This window comes from Pelophylax lessonae (assembly GCF_965119305.1).
Source record: "Pelophylax lessonae genome assembly, chromosome: 3".
Taxonomy (NCBI): domain Eukaryota; kingdom Metazoa; phylum Chordata; class Amphibia; order Anura; family Ranidae; genus Pelophylax; species Pelophylax lessonae.
This window is the reverse complement of record NC_138770.1, coordinates 393,280,427-393,301,526: the sequence shown is the minus strand read 5'-3', so window position 1 is coordinate 393,301,526 and position 21,100 is coordinate 393,280,427. Positions and strand designations below refer to the sequence as shown.

The 21,100-nt window shown below is 46.1% G+C and overlaps 1 protein-coding gene across 5 annotated transcripts in view; it reads left to right on the top strand.

Moving 5' to 3' along the window:
• SCML4 (Scm polycomb group protein like 4) overlaps positions 1-21,100 on the top strand; it is a 177,465-nt gene that overhangs the window by 88,913 nt on the left and 67,452 nt on the right. For 4 of the 5 annotated variants that reach the window (XM_082249222.1, XM_082249220.1, XM_082249223.1 and 1 more), the window contains exon 2: positions 3,087-3,306. The exons of the other annotated variant lie outside the window; for it this stretch is intronic. The gene's annotated coding sequence lies outside the window, so the exon portion shown is untranslated. The remainder of the gene's footprint in view (positions 1-3,086; positions 3,307-21,100) is intronic. 5 annotated transcript variants of the gene reach the window in all.

Below are 21,100 nucleotides of genomic sequence, written 5' to 3'. Positions count from 1 at the left end.
ATATTTGCTCCAATTATGCAATCACATGAAATGCAAATTCCTGTTCAATTTAAATAACCAATCATTCACAGAGGTTTTTCACATGATTGGATAATTGAGGTGAATATTCATACAATTTTTAAGTGAAGATTCTCTACTCTTTTAGTTATTCAACCCTGATCACTGAGTGTTACATAAATGTGCTGATACAAACTGCATCATCAACCGTCTGGTATATGATTTAGGCAAATAACTATTGTGAAGGAAAGTCAGTTGCAGCACATATGCATAGTCGATTATCAAATACAGTGTACTGCAACAATGGCTGTTTTTATGGCAACTCATTGCAGCCTTCTCAGTATCTGTGGTAATGGGGATTCTGTGTGGCCAGGGCAAGAGGAAACATTGAAAATTATATTTGACTGCATGCACAAAAACACATATGATGTGTAATATTGGTCTCCAGCAGCACCAATAATGCAACATTTCCAACCATTAAAACTACTGTACTTGGATCTTAAGAAGTTAATGCAGTATAGCACCATTGTATTTGTATGAACACCTTTAAAGAGAATATTATACGATTTTATCCACCACAATCTCCCTTTATGTTTCCCTTTCTGTACCCCTCGCCTTCCTTCCACGGATCTTATCTATTCTCATTTTTCCCCTATAATAGATTGCTTTTTTCAGTAGATGCAGGGCCAGTTTTTGATAAATTGGGGCCCTGGGGAAGAATAAAAGCCAGGGCCCTCTTGGTTGTAATACTGCAGGCGCTCTGACACAACCCACTTCATAGAGCACATAATATTCCTTCCAAGAGGTTTTAAAGGTTTAAGTTTGAGTAAAATTTGCAATTCTACACTATGAGAGTTTTTGTATTCTAAAATACAAGGAGAAGAGAACAGAGTAGGGATTGAAGGAAAAACAGAAATGGTGGAGAGCTGGCATAGGAATAGATATACAGTGACATAGAAAAAAATCAAAAAGCATGTTATGACTTCTAATAATATAGGGCTCAACTGAATTCAGCAAGTGCAGAGTAAATCCAGCAGAAGGTGGGGCTTAAAAACAAAGGGCCAGTTCACTCTCCATCACATTGTTTGGGGCCCGGACTGTGATCAGTAAAATGAAAACAAATCTCATTTGTTGGTGGTCAGTATGGATGAGGTTTTGGTTCACCACGACCATGGGCTCCTAGCAAATCCAGTGGCTTAAAAATTTGCAGTCCTGGCAAATTCATGTAAATATTCCTTTCTAAATATGTTTCTCTACCTAGACTTTAAGCTTAGCTCAGTGGCTTAAAAGGACCAATAAGGGGCTTTTGAAAAATATTTGAAAAATATATAGTACAGTATAGTACATCGTGAAAATAATACAATAAAAGTTGTGTAGTGTCACAGTGAATGTTTTTTGTGAGTGATCTCTTCTATAAGATCATGCAATATGTGTGCTATAGCAAGAGCACAAAAATGATTGTGTCACTAATCCCTTAGCAGCTAACCATTTGGCCTCATGCACACTGGACAATTTTAAAAATGCCAGTAGTGTTAGCTGTAGAAAGCTGAACTGTAGAATGAGTTTTGTAGCATTTTTGCAGTAGCGTTCTGTAGCTATTTCTTTTTAGCAAAACTTTACTCCCACCAAAGCTTATAGGTCAAAAACACTCATAAATGCCGAATAGCCGAAATACAATATTTTTTCAGCATTTATGAGAGTTTTTGAGTAATTTGCAGAATTAGAGCATTTTTACAGCTGAAAAACTCCTCTCAAAACCCACTAGTTCTGTCTTTTTTTTTTTTTTTTCCAGCCACAAAACGCCCCTGCCTTGAAACGCTGATAAAAGCCTCTGTGTGCATGGACACATATAATAACAGGCTGGGGAGTTTGCTGGCTGTAGAAAAAAATACCTGAAGCCAAAAACAGCAGCTGTCAAAAGGTCCAGTGTGCATGAGGCCTTTTAGTCACCATCATCAATATCAAACAATACAAAAAAAATTTAAATATAAAATGCATATGAAAATTAAAATACAATAAAAGTAAAAAAATAAATAAATAAATAAATAAACCAAATAAATAAACTGCAGCTGAGAATAAATACGGTAATTTTGGGGCAAACATAGGAATGTGCCAACCTTCTTGCAAAATCTACTTTGTCTATTATATTTCTTTTCTCCTATATCTGCCGTAACCAACCTACTTTTAAGGGAAGGGGCCGTTACAAGAAATAAGTGGACTCATAAATAACTGATCAGTCATTTCATGAAACATGTTTGTGTCCTTAATATAGTATCTTTGAAACGTGATGTATTCTCTAAGGAATGCTTCCAACTATTTTACATGAGGGGCAAAGATGGAATAAATACCGAACACAACTAAATGTCCCTCGAGAACTTTAGGAAGAATATACAAAACAGTGTTAATTGTTGATCTCAGTAGCTTTGTAATTTCTCATCAATAATAACTGTCTCCAGCTCACCGTTCACCATCAGCATTATCTGCCTTTTAATCTAAAAACAAAAACATATCAGTATCTAACTTTTGGCATGTTGAGATTTTCATCATAGCTCCTCCCTAGATTGCAGATTTGCAAATTAGGCCCTCATCCTTATGGAAATTAAGGCTTGTAGTTTTTCTTCACTGAGATTCCCTTCAAACCCCTAGGTTTGTCCTAGTCAGAATTCTTCTCAAATACATCCAGATCTTACCTCACCTCCAAAAAAACTTTTCAGCCGCTGGATGGGCTGGAGGGTTAAAAGAACCCCCAAAAAAAGTGACGTTTAGGCCACAAAGACTTGGAAAATCATCTTTCCTTTGTTTTGTTTCTCATTTTGGCATTATAGCAAAATGATAAATTAAGATAAATGTCTGAAAATCCTCTGTAATTCAATATCTAATTCAAATAAATCAGACAGAGACACTGGTCAAAAGGATAGTCCAAGTTCCAAAACTGATTTTTGTTCCTCCATGAGTTGTACAGAAGAGATGTTTAGAACTAGACAAACCAACTGTTGTGGAGGTATCATTGCTTCTTTCTAATGTAGAGGTTGAAATTCCTTCTTTTCCCTTTTCCGTCACACCTGAACATTTCTTGTTTTCTTTTGCAGAATCCTCCATTGAAGCTTTACCTGTGGCTGATTCCAAAAATCTGTTAAGGTTTCATCTTCCGTCATCTGTGGCACTGTCTTATGTCTCCTTCAGCACACATGATCCATCAAATTACCATAAGAGGATTGATTCTGAAGGAGTTGCTGCATACATAGCCCATCAAATAATCAACGGCATCGTGTTGAAATTTCACCTTTTAGTGGCTTCTATATTACTACGGTGATTCTTCAATATATGATATAATTTTTTTAAATTCTCAGTTGAAATCTACAGTTCTTCATTCTGTAGGGCCAGTGCTGTTTATTTGTAATGGGGGTGGAATTTATGTATGTATTTGAACTAATTAAGTTCCTTATCATATCCTTTAGTTGCAGAAGTGGGGACGGTCCTACACTGTCTTGTCCCTAATAGGGTCATTGTTGATTGAAATTTGGAGGTGTAGCTGGTGTGGTAAAGCTAATGTAGCTTCTCACCAAGTCAACTGTGTAAAGGTCTGGGATAAAAGTGGTTTGGCTCAGTGGTAGAAATTCAGACTGAGAGGTCCTTGGTTCAAATCAGGGTGCCCTCCTTGTGGTTTAATCTTTGAATCATGTGATACTGTTCAGCAATGATAGACACTAGAGAGTTTAGCCTGTGTATTTACAATTATTACATTATCCATCTAGTCTGCTGTGTTGAGTGGGTTATGATGTAATTCAGTGGGATGGGGTGATGTTTATATTTTGTAAAATGTTCCCCTTTAGATCTGTCTCTTCTTTTTGGAGGCTCTGGTTTTGATTGGATGTAGGCTATATTAGTTTTTGTTTACTGATCATAGTTGCAGTTCCTCATCAGGTCCACGTAATGCTGTCTGATTGGTTCATTATGTATTAATGTAGTTTGTGATTGGTTACGGGAGTGTTGGCATTCTATGTTTGTTCTTGAATGGCTTGAAAAAAAAGGCTAGTATGGACGTGTTATGTTACCATTTTCAACTTTTGCTTCAAAATGTTCTGGTTGACCCTGTGGATGCTGATGGGTTGGTGAGTAGGGATGATCGAACGGTTCGGGTCGACCATCGGTTCGACCCGAACATTGGATGTTCGATATTCGGCCGAATACCGAACTTTTTGCGGCAAAAGTTCGGTATTCGGCCACCAGAACCGCCCAAAATGCACTGGGACAGGAACTGGGCTTTAAAAGCCCGTGATTGGCCCAGAAACGTCTGCAAAAGCCAATGAGGGGGCAGGAGTCTCCTAGGAACGTGATTGGAGTGACTACGGGGACCAGAGGCCAATCAGGAGTGAATACGCCCCACACTATATAAGATGGCCCCGCCTAACCCCTAGCACAGTTATCCAGAGCCTGTTGAAGAGAGTTGAAGCAGTTCTGTCTGACTCCTGCTTGCTACACTACATTTCCTACATATCGAGTGGTTCTAAAGCTCCATATAGCAGAATTGTATTTAGCTTACAGCCAGTGTAGTTAGATACAGCGATTGTGCTGGTTCTTAGAGTTACAAAAAAAAAAAAAAACTTAAGGGACAGTGTCAGTCTTCTGCTGTATGGAGCTTTCTATTTAGTGGAAAGGGATATCTAGTGTAGTTAGGGAACTTTGTACTACATTAGTTAGATTTGAAAATTTAGTTTCTGTAGGGAAAGTGTGAGGGTTCTGTTTAGTGAGCACGTGGCACAGTGCTGCTCTATCACAGCAGGTATACGTGCTTGCTAGGCAGCAAAATACAGTGACAACTTAACGCCTGTTGTTCAAAGCGTTAGGTGCACTGTACAAAAGCCTTTGCAACTGTGCGTGACACGCAGCTGCTGTGCTGTATCCAGCGACAACTGTGGGTCGCATAGCAGTGTGCGTTTTTCACCGCACACAGTTGCCAACGCATCAGTGACAACCTAACGCCTGTTGTTCAAAGCGTTAGGTCCACTGTGCAAAAGGCTTTGCTACTTTGCGTGACACATCTGCTGTGCTGTATCCAGCGACAACTGTGGGTCGCATAGCAGTGTGCGTTTTTCACCGCACACAGTTGCCAACGCATCAGTGACAACTTAACGCCTGTTGTTCAAAGCGTTAGGTGCACTGTACAAAAGCCTTTGCAACTGTGCGTGACACGCAACTGCTGTGCTGTATCCAGCGACAACTGTGGGTCGCATAGCAGTGTGCGTTTTTCACCGCACACAGTTGCCAACGCATCAGTGACAACCTAACGCCTGTTGTTCAAAGCGTTAGGTCCACTGTGCAAAAGGCTTTGCTACTGTGCGTGACACATCTGCTGTGCTGTATCCAGCGACAACTGTGGGTCGCATAGCAGTGTGCGTTTTTCACCGCACACAGTTGCCAACGCATCAGTGACAACTTAACGCCTGTTGTTCAAAGCGTTAGGTGCACTGTACAAAAGCCTTTGCAACTGTGCGTGACACGCAACTGCTGTGCTGTATCCAGCGACAACTGTGGGTCGCATAGCAGTGTGCGTTTTTCACCGCACACAGTTGCCAACGCATCAGTGACAACCTAACGCCTGTTGTTCAAAGCATTAGGTCCACTGTGCAAAAGGCTTTGCTACTGTGCGTGACACATCTGCTGTGCTGTATCCAGCGACAACTGTGGGTCGCATAGCAGTGTGCGTTTTTCACCGCACACAGTTGCCAACGCATCAGTGAGAAATATGCCTGGTAGACCAAGAAAAGGCATACGTGGCCCTGCTGCGGAAAGGGGCACAGCTTCTAGGGTGTCTAGAGGCAGGGGTGGACGTGGTGGTCAGTCCTCAGCCAGGCCACCATTTGGATTGTTCTCCGGCAGTGGCCAAGCTATACGTCCACAGTATGTACAGGAGGTGGTGGACTATATGAACAAACCCTCATCATCGGCATCATCTGCAACTACAGTGACCCAGGCAGAGAAAAGTGGTCAGTCTTCTGCAGTTGTCAGAACAAATACAGATGAGTCCATGTCCACCTCATGTCCTCCCTTAGACCCAATTTCAGACATGGCAGAGGAGTCAGCTGAGCTGTTTGACCACAGTGTCGGCCATCTACTCCAGCCTGATGCTCAGTCCTTTATGGAGTCTGATGTTGGGTCTGAGTTTGAGGAGGAGGCAGAGCAAACAAGAGGGGAGAGCAGACGGCCCGCTCCATCTAAGGCCGCACCTGTTGTCTCCCAGGCCAGGCCTGATGCTCAGTCTTTGATAGAATCAGATGTTGGGTCTGAGGTTGAGGAGGAGGCAGAGCAAACAAGAGGGGAGAGCAGACGGCCCGCTCCATCTAAGGCCGCACCTGTTGTCTCCCAGGCCAGGCCTGATGCTCAGTCTTTGATGGAGTCAGATGTTGGGTCTGAGGTTGAGGAGGAGGCAGAGCAAGCAAGAGGGGAGAGCAGACGGCCTACTCCATCTAAGGCCGCACCTGTTGTCTCCCGGGCCACTATACACACCTCATCTTGCTGGGCCTTTTTTGAGACATCCCATGCAGATAAAACAGTTGCGATCTGCAAGATTTGTAAGAAGGGTATAAAACGTGGCAAAAATGTCAACCACCTGGGTACAAGCTGCCTAAACAGGCATTTGACAACCCACCACTCGGCCCTTTGGCAGGAGCATTTAAAGAACCCACAAAAGGGCCAAAGATCGGTCAGTCGGCCTCCTAGTTCTCCTCGCGCTCCTCCTCATGCTCCATCTGCTCCACCTGCTCCACCTGCACATCAGTCTGTTCCTGGCCCTGCTATAGTCACTCGTCACCTGTTGGCAGCCTCCACTGGCAGGGATGATGATATAGCAGGCAGTGTCGCATCTACCTCCAGCACACCACCAGCAGTAGCATCTAGACGCCAAATTTCGATTCCACACATGCTTGAACGAAAAAAAATGTATACTCCCCGCCACCCACATGCCCAGCGTCTAAACAGTAGTTTGGCTAAACTACTGGCTCTGCAACTATTACCATTTAACCTGGTAGAGTCTGCTCCCTTCCGTGACTTCGCAAAATGTGCAGTTCCACAGTGGCAGGTGCCAAGTCGGCATTACTTTTCCCGTAAGGCCCTGCCATCCCTATACCAACATGTGGAAGGCAATGTAGTGTCGTCCCTGGCCAAGTCAGTCAGCCGTAAGATACACTTGACGGCTGACACTTGGTCAAGCAAACATGGGCAGGGACGGTACATTTCTGTCACTGCTCACTGGGTGACACTGCTTGCCAGTGGAAGGGATTGTAGCCAGGGCTCGGTGCTGCAGCCAGTGTTGCCCCCACGTCTGCAAACAGCTGGTGGTGTCGCTGATCCGGGTAGATCGATCACTTCTACCCCCTCCTGCTCCTCCTCTCTACCTCCTCCATGCCCTCCTCTGCAGAATGGTCCTTTGAATATGATGAGGTACCACGTAAACGTTCAAAGGGCTATTCTATGTCTCAGGCCAAAAGGTGTCACGCAGTGCTGCAGCTTGTGTGTCTAGGGGACAGGCAGCACACTGCCCCTCAGATTCTTGGGGCTCTGCAGGCACAGGCCCAGAGGTGGTTGACACCACGCCAGCTGCAGCCAGGGATGGTGGTTACTGATAATGGGTCAAACCTCCTGGCCGCCCTTCGTCAGGGAAAGTTAACCCATGTGCCATGCCTGGCGCATGTCCTGAATCTCGTGGTACAGCGGTTTTTGAACTCGTACCCGGGAATGCAGGATGTGCTAAGGATGGCAAGAAGGGTGTGCAGTCACTTCAGGCGGTCGTACAGTGCCACTGCACGTTTGGCCGAAGTGCAGCGCGAGTTTCACCTGCCGGTACACCGCCTCATCTGTGACATGCCCACCCGCTGGAACTCCACCTTGGCTATGCTGCAGCGCCTGTACACGCAGCAGAGGGCCCTCAATGAATACCTATGCGAGTACGGCACCAGCACTGGCTCTGCCCGCCTGGGCTTCTTTTCACCACGGCAGTGGCTTTTGATTAAGGATGCATGCGCTGTCCTCTCGCCATTTGAGGAGGCCACAAGGATGGTCAGCCGGGACAGCGTATGCATCAGTGAAACCCTACCGGTACTGTTTTTGTTGGAGCACACTCTGCGTGGCATTATGGACAGGGCACTGGAGGCAGAGCAGCAGGAGGAAGAGGAGGACTTCCTTGCCTCTCAAGGCCCCCTTTATCCTGAGAATCCTGACCCCATTATGCCTAGCTCCCAGAGGCCCGAGCAGGATCCAGGGGTGGAAGAGGAGGAGGAGGACGATTCTGCGGGAACTTTTGCAGGGTTTGAGGAGGAGGAGGAGGAAGACATGCGGCAATCTGCAAGGCCTAGTTTGACTCCCTCGGGACACTTTGGAGTAGTACGTGGCTGGGAGGAGGAGGAGCCCGTTGAAGATAATGTCGTTATGAGTGACCCCGAGGAGTCAGCTTCTCAGGCCTTCGCTAATTTGCGACGCATGGGAAACATCATGCTCCAGAGCCTGCGAAAGGACCCCAGAATCAAGGCCATTAAAGAGACTAACCACTATTGGTTGGCCACCCTACTTGACCCCCGGTACAAGTGTAAAGTCTCGGAGCTTTTCCCATCCACCCAGAGAGTCCACAGGATCAAATCCCTTGAGGACAGTCTCAAGAGGAATCTGGTGAACATGTTCCCCGACTCCCGTAGGGTGCAGGGGCGGGGACAACCTACCATGGATTCTACTGGTGGTCACGAGAGGAGCGTTGGAGAAGGCGTGCGGTTGACGGATGCCTTTCGGTCTTTTTTTAGTCCTCACCGCCCAGGCCTCTCAGCTGCCACATCGCATCGACACCGTCTGCATCACATGGTGGACGATTACGAGGGCACAAAGTGACACAGAGGGCTTTTCATGTGACGAATCCGATCCACTGGCATACTGGGTCTTAAGATTAGACCACTGGCCAGAACTGGCCCAGTATGCCATGGAGTTGTTGGCCTGCCCTGCTTCCAGTGTCCTATCGGAACGGGCATTCAGCGCAGCAGGAGGATTCGTCACAGACCATCGAACTAGACTCTCCACCGACTCAGTCGACCGTTTGACATTCATTAAGATGAATCAGTCGTGGATATCAAGCTTTGATGCACCTGATGCAGACCTTGTAGACTAGGCTATCGTTGTGATGTGGCAGTTGAGCCTCAGTTTAAGCCTGGACCATGGTGCCACCCTCAAACCCTCCTCTCATTCTCTTTACGTTCACAGAACCTCATTTTGGTTATGACAAAAACGACAATGTTTGCGCACCTGTTCCACAGGTGCACACCTTTACAATTTTTGGGCCTCCTTCAACACCAGCTCTTTGGGGTTAAGGTGGGGAGGCTATGCTAAAACAAAAACTACAATGTTTGCGCACCTGTTCCACAGGTGCACACCTTTACAATTTTTGGGCCTCCTTCAACGCCAGCTCTTTGGGGTTAAGGTGGGGAGGCTATGCTAAAACAAAAACTACAATGTTTGCGCACCTGTTCCACAGGGGCACACCTTTACAATTTTTGGGCCTCCTTCAACGCCAGCTCTTTGGGGTTAAGGTGGGGAGGCTATGCTAAAACAAAAACTACAATGTTTGCGCACCTGTTCCACAGGGGCACACCTTTACAATTTTTGGGCCTCCTTCAACGCCAGCTCTTTGGGGTTAAGGTGGGGAGGCTATGCTAAAACAAAAACTACAATGTTTGCGCACCTGTTCCACAGGGGCACACCTTTACAATTTTTGGGCCTCCTTCAATGCCAGCTCTTTGGGGTTAAGGTGGGGAGGCTATGCTAAAACAAAAACTACAATGTTTGCGCACCTGTTCCACAGGTGCACACCTTTACAATTTTTGGGCCTCCTTCAACACCAGCTCTTTGGGGTTAAGGTGGGGAGGCTATGCTAAAACAAAAACTACAATGTTTGCGCACCTGTTCCACAGGTGCACACCTTTACAATTTTTGGGCCTCCTTCAACGCCAGCTCTTTGGGGTTAAGGTGGGGAGGCTATGCTAAAACAAAAACGACAATGTTTGCGCACCTGTTCCACAGGTGCACACCTTTACAATTTTTGGGCCTCCTTCAACACCAGCTCTTTGGGGTTAAGGTGGGGAGGCTATGCTAAAACAAAAACGACAATGTTTGCGCACCTGTTCCACAGGTGCACACCTTTACAATTTTTGGGCCTCCTTCAACGCCAGCTCTTTGGGGTTAAGGTGGGGAGGCTATGCTAAAACAAAAACTACAATGTTTGCGCACCTGTTCCACAGGTGCACACCTTTACAATTTTTGGGCCTCCTTCAACACCAGCTCTTTGGGGTTAAGGTGGGGAGGCTATGCTAAAACAAAAACGACAATGTTTGCGCACCTGTTCCACAGGTGCACACCTTTACAATTTTTGGGCCTCCTTCAACACCAGCTCTTTGGGGTTAAGGTGGGGAGGCTATGCTAAAACAAAAACTACAATGATTGGGCACCTGTTCCACAGGTGCACACCTTTACAATTTTTGGGCCTCCTTCAACGCCAGCTCTTTGGGGTTAAGGTGGGGAGGCTATGCTAAAACAAAAACTACAATGTTTGCGCACCTGTTCCACAGGTGCACACCTTTACAATTTTTGTGCCTCCTTCAACACCAGCTCTTTGGGGTTAAGGTGGGGAGGCTATGCTAAACAAAAACTACCATGTTTGCGAACCTGTTCCACAGGTGCACACCTTTACAATTTTTGGGCCTCCTTCAAAGCCAGCTCTTTGGGGTTATGGTGGGGAGGCTCCGCCAACACCAAAACTACCATGTTTGCGCACCTGTTCCACATGTGCACACCTTCATAATTTTTACGCCTTCTTCAACACCAGCTCTTTGGGCTTACAGTGGTATGGCTCCGCCAACACCCAAACAACAATTTTTGCGCACCTGTCACACAGATGCATATCATTGTAATTTTTTTCCTTACAAAGGCAATTATTGCTTTCATTACCAGCACTTTCATAGGGATATGGTGTCAAGGCATCGTCCGCACCACCAAATGCCCAATTTTTAAGCATCCTTTACTTCTATTCAAAGTCAAGAGACAACAGTATTCATCCAAAACATCTCTAATCTTGTTCACTATGCACTACATTGTGGCCCCTACCCCTAACCCTCAATGTATCCGTGCATATATGTCTGTTTCTTGTGAGACTTCAAGTTAAAGTGCACCAAACACCATTTTACATGAAATAAAGTGCAATTACATACATCTTTGGACTTCTTGAAACATTTGGTAATAAAAGCCCCATTGTGGAAATACACCCGTTAATTATATGCACATTTAAAGAGACAGCACCTTTTTCCAAAAAAACCTCTAATCTTGTTCCCAGTGCACTGCATTATGTCCCCATCATACACATTGGCTGAGCCGTTGATTAGGAGCAAAAGAAAGGTGCGGTTAAGCAAAAAAGTCATTTTTGAAGGTTTGGTATGCTGTAATTCTGGTTCTGGACATGCTACAGAGCTGAAACTTCACAGGTACACCTTTTAGAACCCCCAGACACTAAATCCAAAGAAATCTCTTTTTTTTTTTTTTTTTAATTTTTTCAATAATTGGCTATCTATCAAAAACGACAATTTTTAAGAACTTTTTTTTGTGTGATTAATAGTCCCTGGGGCATGACCCAGAACCCTAGGCACTTTTTAGGGGCATTTATTGGGTTTTAGGGCTTAAAAATGGTGTTTTTTGATTACAGAAGTTCGGGTCCCATTGATTTCAATGGGGTTCTGAAATCCGAACCGAACTTTCGTGAAGTTCGGGTGTTCTGGTCGAACCGAACTTTTCAAAAGTTCGATCATCCCTATTGGTGAGTACAACACAAGGCACTTTATTGAGACTGTTTAGTGTGTAATGTGCAATTCAGTGGATTGGTCACCATGCCTTTCCTCAAAGCGATGTCAAGGACAGGACTCTACAGGCACCATTGGGGAAAAGATCATGCTGCCTGATGATGCTTGTTACATTGCCAGGTTCTGGAATGCTGTGCTTTCCAGTGCCAAGCACCCACTTTGAATGCAAAGGCAGTTTCCTCCGTCTGCAATGAGAAAGGCCTACATGCAGGGTCTTTTACTGCAGGGAGGGACCAGTCTATGACAACCAACAGGTTATAGTTTGGGAACTGCTGCTAGTAATGAAAGGACACATAGAAAAGGGAGTATTTTATTTGGTAAAAAGTGGGAAGAAACATTTAGGAGGAAGCCGACAAGTGTTATAATCATTTTTGTTTATAGAATTTTTATGGGTTTATTGTAACTGGTACAGTTTTCATCATGTTTTACATTAAGGGGATCTTACGTACTGTATATTAGCACTGTTTGTAATATCCAGACCTGTCACATTATATACATACAAGCATATAATATGTAATCTTTACCACATAAACAAACATGCACATAGTTTTGCACTGTACACACAAACATATACAAAATCTGCACATCACACAGAAACATACACACCATCTGCACATTACACACAAACATACACAGTGGGGTGGATTTAGTAAAGGCAAATAGATTATGCACTTTACAAGTGCATTTACTTCAGGGCTTAGTAAATGAGGGGACGTTCTGCTAATCATGTGCAGGGAAAAAATGCTGTTTGTTTTCTATTTTCCTTGCATGGTATTGGGTATTCTTTGCAAAGTAAAGCTTCATTGCGTTTACTAAGCTCTGGTTTAACTGCACTTGCAGTCTACTTGAAGTCTAAATCCACCCCACCATCTGCATATTACACACAAGCATGCAAATAGCACTGCCTTAAACCCAGTACACACTATTGGCTGAAAGCGGTGATGAGGAGTCGGTCGGCAGACTGTTTTCAGTCATGAGCCTTCGACAGAAGCCATTTTCTGTCAGACTGGCTTCCATACACACAGACCGAATGCCGGCTGACATTCAGCCCATGTGTATTAGGAATTACATACATAACATACATAGACAGGAAAAGGAATAGCACCAGCATATACATACCGGCCTGCATATGTGAACAGTTTTACCTGTCAGAAAATTTCTCATTTTCTACATGTAGTCTTTTGACCCAAGCAGCCTCTGAAAGACAGCCCGGACAGGTGCATTATTATCTCCACTGCAACAGCAGTACAGCTTGGTTAAAAACACACTTCTAGCCAGTGAATGGACAGTAAAATAGCAGCAGATTAGTGGTGAAGGCATCCTTCTGCTCTCCATTCCTGTAAACAAATTCACTTTGTGATTGTCAGCACAGAGCAATACAATTAATACTTAATTATCTCTGCCCCACTCTCTCCCAGTCTGGCTCCTGCTGTATTCGAGAAAATGGGAGGCTTATTCAAGACAAAATCATATATTTTTCCGAGTTCATTATTAAAATAAATGCAACGATTTTAATTTAATACAAAACTGAATAAAATGGCTTTTATCTACCTGCAGTTCAGCCTTAAGGGTTACAAAATGATTTAAATGTTGAGTGTTAAGGTACAATATTCAGGATTAATTATGGTTAAGATTTACTGTTAGGTATGTATTCTATTGGTCAGCTTAAGAACAAAAATTTCATATATTTCAGCTAACCTGTCTTTCGATCTGGTAGGTGTATGAAATTTCTTTTTCCAGTCTTTTATCCATTATTTTTACCTGGCGATCCTGCCAGTGACACACATCCAATCCAAGGGTCAAATTGCTCACTTGCTGTATAATACATATTGGTGGAGTAGCACTGTCTACCCAGACTGCTTTGCTGATTTGGACCACAAACACCTCCTCTTCTCCTAAAGAAAGTCATAGATGATGCAATTTCCTTCCCTGCAACCTCATCAAACAATGACTGACCCCCCCCCCCCACAGCGGTATTGTGTTCTGCCGGCGGGGAGCCTTCCCTGCTGGCAGAACACAATGATCACTGCCAGAATCTATAGCTATTGCATGCAAAAAATCAGAAAGGCTGGTTGTACTGATCGGTGGATCAACTTCAGTACAACCAGCCTGCCCATAGATGGATCGAATCTCAGATGGTCCCTTCTGAACCGGATGAGATTCGATCCATCTATGCCTGGCTTTACTTCCATTACATAGGATGTGGTGTTTAGAAGTTCACAGAAGACAGCTGAGAAAGCTGATACCAGTGTTTCAGCTTTCAGTTCAGTAACTTCAAACAGGAAGTTACAAGAACACTAAAATGATGACATGTATTTTTTTTCTACTTTCAGAAAATATACAAAAAAAAAACATGCAACCATCACATCAAAAGCCTTGTACACACAGGCTGAAAATCAGGGGAAATTGGTCAGTTTACCAGGAAGCAGCCAACTTTCCGCCCCTTTGTTTAGCTGTCTTTTCTACAGGGCATGCTGGAAAAAAAGCATCCAATCAGCATGCTGTCTGTTTTAACCAGCATGCTGGAAAACCAGCATTCGACCAGCATCTGATAAGTGCTGGCAACCAAAGGCTACCAGTGCTGTTTAGTGTGTTCAGGCAGGGATGGGGTACAGCGAGGGAGATCGCTGCACTGACATCGCTTGCGCTATTACTTCTGGTGTGTATCCAGCTTAAGTCTGGCCATACATTATGCAATTTTATGCAGCAAATTGCTCGATCCCCCCATCAACACAGTCAGTGTTGATGGGGGAATCCCTCCCATTATGATCATTGTATTCTGAATAGAGGGAAACCTCCTTCTGTCAGAATGCAATGATCGCTGCTGCCAGCTATTTGCCAGAGGCAGTGATCGTGCAAAAAAAAAAACAACAGACTGTTTGTACAACCAGCCTATTCATAGATGGATTGAAATTCAGCTGGTTCCTAATGAACTGACCGAATTTCAATCTGAATTTCAATTTCCATACCAGCTTATGGGCTGGTAGGCTGCAAAATATTCAGTTTTTGTTCTCGGGTTTAGATTTACTTTAAGGATAGTGTAATGGTGTCGAGTGTCCGGACACCATCTTGTCCTCTCGACATCCATTTTGTTTAGTGACCCAGGCTCCTTGAGCGAAAGTAGCCCCCCCCACTTTTCGCTAATCAGTGGAACCAAAAGGCACTCATTCACCCCCACCCCACCTCAGTTAGTGTCACTGAATGCCAGGTTTCACACCTTCAATATACACAAGCGGCTTGACCAAGCAGGAGTTGTGTCTCCGAGGACAGCAGGGGGTCAGATTAGATGTCCAGTGAAACTGCTTGTAAATTCCCAAAGCCAAACTGTTAAGTTACATCTCACAATCCATGCTCAAATCATATCTTCTTACCCGAACATAACATATTAACAAAAAGTAGATATTTGGGTGCCCCATAAAATACCAATCTAATTAAGTCCCAACACGGACACCGTCATGCCTAGGAAAGGCAAGCTAGCGATCCAATGCCGTACAGGTCAGAGGTTATTACAAAATAACCCATGTTTAGTGTCTAAAGATAGGACATTCCAAACCGGACCATGAAATATCAGTTTCAAGCGTGTAACCGTTTCATATCTCCAGATATTAGTGGTGCTTTTATGAATCTGTCAAAGCGGGAGGTCACTTAGCAGTTTATAGACTCAGAGCCATTGGCTGAGTACTTCTGGTGACACCCCCTGGAGGGTCAGAGAAAAAGACAGGGACTGAGAGAGTTCTCAGTTCTCATTCTACCATCGAGGCAATAACATCGCTTTAAGAGAGGACTGACCGCATGTTCAGTTTCTGAAACTAAGGTAATACCAGGACTGTTTTAATGCAAGTATTTTCATTCTTTTATTCTCCTATTTCTAAATTGCTGTATTGTGTCTCCATTTCTTTGTAACCCATTTTTCTGTAAATATTTTTATTCGCACCAATTTTTAACCTTTCTTATAATTAAACCTTATTTTGAAAAGTGTTAAACTTTGTCTCTAAGCTCTTAAACGCAACTTGACCCAAATGAACCTGCCTCCTGAAGCGCGCTACTGTGTGTTACAGACGGTTATTCTAAAGTCATAATTGATATTTGTACTGTTTAGGCCAACCTATCTGAAACATTCTGGTCTGAGGTGACAGTGTGTTACAGACGGTTATTCTAAAGTCATAATTGATATTTGTAAAATCACGAGCGTCCGCTAAGCTCAAACGTAGCGGTGGTGGCAGAGAAAGGGTTAATCGTTTAATTAACCCGGTGACAATCGCTCTCAGTCTGCTGGCATCTAGATTGTGGTCCCGCAAGCTGGACAATCTGGGTGCTGGGTGCAGCTGAGAGTGGCATTGTTACGCAAGTGACGGCAGGGTGTGAGATTGCTTGGTCTTTGGTCACGAGGTGGATGAGAAGGCCAGGGGTCTGATACCCGCCACCGTCACATATTGGCTGGCAGCGTACGTGGGATAGTCTTGCATTTAAGAGCATTCAGTGCACTGTTAGGAATAAGCTCTGCACTGAAGGATTGTAACGGTTGTGGAAGCAGTCCTTAGAGACAAACTGGTGCATATTTTTTGTTTTTTTAAAAGAGACATACAGCAATCTCTACTTTCTACAGCTCTTTCCTATCTTTGCTTTATGCTCTATCTTTTCTGCTTGCAAACATGCCTGGTTTATCGGAATATAAGAAAATGAACAAAAATGAACTTGCTATGGAGTGCACATCAAAAGGACTTGACGTCAGTGGCAAAACTCGTGAAGTAATGATTCATGCCCTGCAGGAGAATGATATCCAGGCAAGCTGAAATCTGGCAGAACCAGAGGAAGAGGCTTCTGTTTCTTCAGAGCCCAGTGATTCAGGAACGGCCGCGCAGGATGGGCCAGCAGAGACTGACCCTGGGGTATCACTGGATGTCACCTCCACGCCACAGCATGAGCAGACCAGCCCCAGCTTGCCTGCAACCAGCATAGACTCTCCTCTAATGCAGGAAACGCTGCAACGTGTCAAGGAGATGGATCCTATGGCTTACCTGCAGTTTCTAGAACGCCAGGCTGAAAGAGAGGCTGAGAGAGCAGAGCGCAGGGCTGCGAGAGAGGCTGCGGAATGACAGGCTGCGACTGAGAGAGAGAGGCTGCTGAGAGGGAGAGGGAGGCTAATGGTCGGCACGAACTGGAGATGGCTAAGCTCCCGCCGAAGCCCCAGTCTCAGAACCTCGGATCCCTAGAGCACAGGGATACCTCTTTGCTTGGGAGCCCGGCAGCCAAATTTCCAGTCATGGAAAAGGACAGTGACATTGTTGTGTACCTGCTGTCGTTTGAAAAGACTTGCCGTCAGTACCAGCTGCCCCAAGCACAATGGGCCCGGTACCTGACGCCAGGGCTGCGAGGCAAGGCCCTGGACGCTTACGTCGAATTGCCAACGGAACAGGATGGTGATTATGAGGCCATCAAGGCTGCAATCACCCAAAAGTACCAGTTAACCCCGGAAGTGTACCGGAAGCGATTTAGGTCCCTGCAAAAGGGACCTGGGGACTCATATATGGATGTGGTAAGCCGCTTACGCACCCCGTTCCGTCAGTGGGCTAAGGGCTTGAAGGCCATTACGTTTGAGTCCCTGGAGGATCTCATGATTGGAGATCAATTGTTGCACATCTGTCCTACAGACGTCAGACAGTTTGTGCTGGAACGAAAGCCAGCCTCTGCCCAAGAAGCAGCAGAAGTGGCAGATACCTACATCCACACTCGGGTATCTGACCATCGCAAGGCTCCTCTGTATGGTGCGAAAGGAGGGAAATCACACATGGAAACACCTCCTGCACCTAGGAGTCACGTTCACCAGCAACCAGCCCCTGCAGTTCCTGGTGCCAAGGCATTCCTGACTGACAACCTCAGATGTTACGCCTGTGGAAAAGCCGGCCATCTCAGGACGCAGTGCCCTGAGCAGAAAAAGACGACATCATCTGGCTACCCGGCCAGCAACCCTGCTGCCGTGCGGTTCGTCAGTGGGAAACCTCAGGAAAACAATGCCAATTTGCAGCCAGTCATCATAGGCAACCGGACTGTAACTGGGTTTCGTGACACCGGAGCTGAAGTCACTTTGGTCAGACCAGAGGTGATAAATGAAACTGACATCATCCCAGAGAAGTTTCTTACCCTCACCGGAGTTGGGGGCATCCGTTCCCGCATACCCCACGCCTATGTGTTCATTGATTGGGGGGCAGGAAGTGGGATGAGGGAGGTGGGAGTCTCTGAGGAAATCCCCACAGCTGTTTTGTTGGGTGCCGATTTAGGTACCCTTGTTTCTTATTACACCCCTGCTAAGAGACCCCTTGATGCCCCCACGGAACTCTCTGGACTTAACAAGGTACTGTGTGCAGATGTTGGGTTAATGTCTGGGCAACCTATGGATGGACAGAGGGAGGGGAAGGGTAGCGTTGAATTACCAGGTCCTCCATCTGTTGAAGAAGGAAAGGAGGCCCTCTTGCCTGTGAAGTTACCAGGGGTATACTGTAGTAATGTTTATGATGAGGCTAATGATTATGCAAATAATGTTGATGATGATGATATTAGTGATGATGGAAATGTTGATGATGAAAATGATGTTGCTAATAATGCTGATGATAGTGATAATGATGTCGTGCCAATATTGGTGGTCACTTGCAGTGCGGCAAAGGCGGCGGAGATGCAGGCCCTGGTCGCAGAACAGCAGGAAGAGGTCGCTGTGCCCTCCCCTTGTTCTGACCCAGTGGAATCCACTTCTGGTGAGCCTCAGCAGCTCTCCATGTTCGCCACAGGACTGCTAGCTGGGACTTGTGGTACTGCCTTTGAGACAGCACTGCAGACAGACCAAACCCTAGAGCAGCTGAGGAGTGTAGCTGATTGCCCCCCTACCGAGAATGACAAACAGAAGGTCTACTGGGACAAAGGGAAACTGTACAGAGAGGGTTTTCCTGCAGGAAAAGACCAGTGTAACCTAGGTAGAAGACAGCTTGTTGTACCCAGTCAATTCAGGGGGCAATTGCTGAAAGTGGCTCATGAGATTCCCCTAGCAGGGAACTTGGGGATCACTAAGACACGAGGGAGGTTGATACATACCTTTTATTGGCCTACCATGTTCGCGGACATAGCTGACTACTGTCGGTCCTGTGCTGTCTGCCAGTGAGTTGGCAAGGCAGGAGAGGTACACAGGGCCCCACTACAACCTTTGCCTGTGATTGACGAACCTTTTAAAAGGGTGACAGTGGATATCATTGGGCCCCTAGCCATCCCTAGCAGTTCAGGCAAACGTTATATACTGACAGTTGTCGATTATGCCATGCGTTATCCAGAGGCTGTGGCTCTCTCCTCCCTCTGAGCAGATAAGGTCGCTGATGCTCTGCTGGGGATCTTCACAAGAGTGGGGTTCCCAGCCGAGCTCATTAGCGATCAAGGACCCTCAGTTTGTGTCGGACTTGATGCAAGCTCTCTATCAGAAAATACAGATGACGCATATCATGGCCAGTCCTTATCATCCCCAAACCAACGGCTTGTGTGAGCGTTTCAATGGGACCCTAAAACAAATGTTGCGCACCTTTGTGGAGTCACAAGGGAAGGACTGGGAACGATATCTGCCTCATCTGCTGTTTGCTTACAGAGAGGAGCCCCAGGAGTCCACCGGCTTTTCGCCGTTTGAACTGCTGTACGGACGGAGGGTAAGAGGGCCCCTGGACCTAATCCGGGAGACTTGGGAGGGCAAAATTGCTGACCCAGAAGTCTCTGTTGTGGATTATGTCCTAAAATTCCGAGACAAAATGGAGACGCTGGTGGGAATTGTATGGGAAAACATGACCCAGGCCCAGACCAAGCAGAAGCGTTGGTATGACCGTAAGGCTAGGGAGCGGACATTCAACGTTGATCAGCAGGTGTATGTTCTGCTTCCCCTGCGGCAGAACAAACTCCAAGCAGCATGGGAAGGCCCGTGCACCATCACCCAGCGGCTGAATAATGTCACTTACCTCGTCAGGCTGGGAGAGGGGAATAGACAGCAAAAGGCCTTCCATGTGAACATGATTAAAGCCCATCATGAGCGCACGGCCTATGCCCTGCCAGTCTGCAGCAGGCCCGAGCCTGAGGAGGCTGATTCCCTTTTAGACCTGCTCGCTGACACCAAGGAGGGGGACTCGGCCCTCCCAATAAACTCCAATCTGACCCCCTCACAGGTACCGGGACTGCAGAGCGTACTGGCAGTGTATAGCAGCAGGTTCACGGGAAAACCTGGGAGGACACCCCTCGCTTTCCACCAGGTGGATACAGGGACACATCCTCCCATTAAACAGTCGGCCTATCGTGTCTCTCTAGAGGTGCTGGCCGACATGAAAAGGGAAGTGGATGAAATGCTGCAGCTGGGGGTGATTCAGAAGTCCCACAGGGCCTGGGCGTCACAAGTCGTCCTGGTCCCCAAAAAGGATCAGACAACCAGGTTCTGTGTGGACTACCGGAAGCTGAATGCAATCACCACTGCAGACGCCTACCCCATGTCACGGATTGATGAGTTGTTGGATAGGCTGGCGGCTGCCTGCTATATCACAATCATGGATCTAAGCAGGGGGTACTGGCAAATTCCTCTAGCCCCTGAGGCACGGGAAAAGTCGGCCTTCATCACCCCATTCAGCTTGTTCGAATTTACGGTCATGCCGTTTGGGATGAAGAATGCCCCAGCCACCTTCTAAAGGGTCATGAATGACTTACTGGGGGGGATGGAAACCTTTGCCGTTGCCTACCTGGATGACATTGCCGTGTTCTGCCCTACCTGGGAAGACCACCTGGGGCACTTGTCAGAACTCCTGGACCGACTGACAGATGCCAATCTGACTGTCAAACCCAGCAAGTGTCAGATAGGCATGACTGATGTCCAATACTTGGGACACCAGGTAGGAGGCGGAACCTTGAGACCCGAGATAGGGAAGGTTGAGGCCATCCTGGCCTGGCCTACCCCTCAAACCAAAAAGCAGGTTATGTCATTCCTGGGAACGGCTGGCTACCATAGGAAGTTTGTCTGTAACTACAGTAGCCTGGCAAAACCCCTGACTGACCTAACCAAAAAGAAACTGCCATAGATGGTGTCATGGACACCAGAGTGTGAAAGGGCATTTCAGGCCTTGAAAGAGGTGCTGGCCAGCGCCCCTGTGCTACAGGCTCCAGACTTCACCCGTCACTTCCTAGTGCAGACTGATGCCTCTGCATAGGGATTGGGT